General features: G+C 33.2%; 1 non-coding gene across 1 annotated transcript; it reads right to left on the minus strand.

The window, feature by feature from the left end:
* Nucleotides 1–2,631: 2,631 nt before the first annotated feature.
* On the minus strand, nt 2,632–2,735 carry LOC127744620 (small nucleolar RNA R71). Its single transcript, XR_008005595.1, has one exon. It is a non-coding gene; the product is annotated as a small nucleolar RNA R71 (small nucleolar RNA).
* Nucleotides 2,736–3,063: the final 328 nt, after the last annotated feature.

A 3,063-nucleotide genomic window follows, 5' to 3' on the forward strand; every position in this document is an offset into this window, starting at 1 on the left:
GAAGGCGGGGCGTTAGTGACAGACGCAAAAGAATCACTGGATTCTATTCCGGCCTGATTGAGAACTGACAGATGGATAGCCGTGCCGTGACAGGGTGGTGACAAGGTGCGTTGAACATTTCCACTGAGAGGATGGGAGGTAGCCACTGACAACGGTGAAACCCTTGCATACAGCTTGCCATGGAAGGAGCCTTGCGTGCTTGAAGAAGAAGACAGTAGGAAAGCAGAGATTCAGAAGATGGAGCATCTCCAAAACCTCAACCTGTTCCCCATTACTGCAAAACAAGTACTTATTTCATGTTCTTTTACTTTTCACAATCAACCTTGATAATTATTGATATCCTGACTAAGATTTACAAGATAACCATAGCTTGCTTCAAGCCGACAATCTCCGTGGGATCGACCCTTCCTCACGTAAGGTATTACTTGGACGACCCAGTGCACTTGCTGGTTAGTTGTGCGGGGTTGCAAAAAGTGTGATTGCAATTTCGTGCACCACAGAGCATAGGAACATTTTCACTGAGAGGATGGGATGTAGCCATTGACAACAGTGATGCCCTACATACAGCTTGCCATGGAAAGGAGTAGGAAGGATTGGATGAATGTAATAAGAAAATAGAGATACGAGAGGAGCACAGCATCTTCACACGCTTATCTGAAATTCCCACTATTGCTTTACATAAGTATTTCTATCCCTTTTTATTTTCTATTTATTATTAATTTTCGAACTCATCATAAACCAATTTAATCCGCCTAACTGAGATTTACAAGGTGACCATAGCTTGCTTCATACCAACAATCTCTGTGGGATCGACCCTTACTCACGTAAGGTATTACTTGGATGACCCAGTACACTTGCTGGTTAAGTTGAACGGAGTTGTTGAAAGAAAAAGCTTCTCTAACAGTGCCTGGAACTCTTGTATCACAATTTCGTCCACCAAGTTTTTGGCGCCGTTGCCGGGGATTGTTTGAGTATGGACAACTGACGGTTCATCTTGTTGCTCAGATTAGGTAATTTTATTTTCAAAAAACTTTTCAAAAATCTTTTTCAAAATTTGTCTTTTATTTTCGTTTTTCTAAAAGAATGTTTTCGAAAAAATTAATAAAAAAATCATAAAATCATAAAAGTAAAAAATATTTTGTGTTTCTTGTTTGAGTCTTGAGTTAATTTTTAAGTTTGGTGTCAATTGCATGCTTTAAAAATTTTTTCTTGCATTTTTCGAAATTCCATGCAATCATAGTGTTCTTCATGATCTTCAAGTTGTTCTTGACAAGTCTTCTTGTTTGATCTTGATGACTTCTTGTTTTGTGTTGTTTGTTATTTTTCATATGCATTTTTTGTTTGTTAGAGTCCATGCATTAAAGATTTCTAAGTTTGGTGTCTTGCATGTTTTCTTTGCATCAAAAAATTTTTCAAAAATATGTTCTTGATGTTCATCATGATCTTCAAAGTGTTCTTGGTGTTCATCTTGACATTCATAGTGTTCGTGCATGCATTATGTGTTTGATCCAAAATTTTCATATTTTGGGTCATTTTTATGTTTTTCTCTCTCATCTTTAAAATTTCAAAAATCAAAAAAATATCTTTTCCTTATTTCCCTCCAAATTTTCGAAATTTTTGGTTGACTTGGTCAAAAATTTTTTAAAATTAGTTGTTTCTTACAAGTCAAGTCAAATTTTCAATTTTAAAAATCTTATCTTTTTAAAATCTTTTTCAAAAATCATATCTTTTTCATTTCTATTATTTTCGAAAATTTCAAAAATCTTTTTCAAAATATTTTCAAAATCTTTTTCTTATCTTTTACATCTAATTTTCGAAAATTAGCTAACAATTAATGTGATTGGTTCAAAAACTTGAAGTTTGTTACTTTCTTGTTAAGAAAGGTTCAATTTTTAAGTTCTAGAATCTTATCTTGTAGTTTCTTGTTAGTGAAGTAAGTAATTTTAAAATTTTTAAAAATTAAATCTTTTTATCTTTTATCTTATCTTTTTCAAAAATTTTATCTTTTTCAAAATTTGATTTCAAAATATCTTATCTAACTTCTTATCTTCCTATCTTTTCAAATTTGATTTTAATATCTTTTTCAATCAACTAACTTTTTGTTTGTTTCCTATCTTTTTCAAAACCAACTAACTACTCTTCCCTCTCTAATTTTCGAAAATACTTCTCTTTTTTTCAAAAATTCTTTTTGTTTTAAATTTTAATTTTAATCTTATCTTATCTCTGATTTTCGAAAATCACTAACCACTTTTTCAAAATTATTTTCGAAATTCTCTATCTCTTTTCTTATTCTATTTAATTATTTAATTACTAACACTTCTCTTCACCCCTCTCCACCTAATATCCGAATCCCCTCTTCTACATTCTTCTCCCCTTTCTTTTTCTACTAACATAAAGGAATCTCTATACTGTGACATAGAGGATTCCTCTTTCTTTTCTTGTTTTCTTCTCTTTCATATGAGCAGGAACAAGGATAAAGGCACTCTAGTTGAAATTGATCCAGAACCTGAAAGGACTCTGAAGAAAAAATTAAGAGAAGCTAAGTTACAACAATCTAAAGGTAACCTTTCAGAAATATTAGAACAAGAGAAGACCTTCTTGGCTAAGTTCTTTCCTCCTCAAAAGCTGAGCAAGCTTAGAGTGGATGTTTAAACCTTCAAACAAAAAGATGGTGAATCCCTCTATGAAGCTTGGGAAAGATACAAGCAGCTGACTAAAAGATGTCCATCTGACATATTTTCAGAATGGACCATATTAGAAATATTCTATTATGGTCTATCTGAATTTTCGAAAATGTCATTGGACCATTCTGCAGGTGGATCTATTCACCTAAAGAAAACGCCTGAAGAGGCTCAAGAACTCATTGACATGATTGCAAACAACCAATTCATGTACACCTCTGAGAGGAATTCCGTGAATAATAGGATACCTCAGAAGAAAGGAGTTCTTGAAATTGATGCTCTGAATGCCATATTGGCTCAGAACAAAATGTTGACTCAACAGGTCAACATAATCTCTCAAAATCTGAATGGATTGCAACATGCATCCAACAGTACTAGAGAG

Source organism: Arachis duranensis, unplaced genomic scaffold, assembly GCF_000817695.3.
Source record: "Arachis duranensis cultivar V14167 unplaced genomic scaffold, aradu.V14167.gnm2.J7QH unplaced_Scaffold_69555, whole genome shotgun sequence".
Classification (NCBI taxonomy): Eukaryota; Viridiplantae; Streptophyta; class Magnoliopsida; order Fabales; family Fabaceae; genus Arachis; species Arachis duranensis.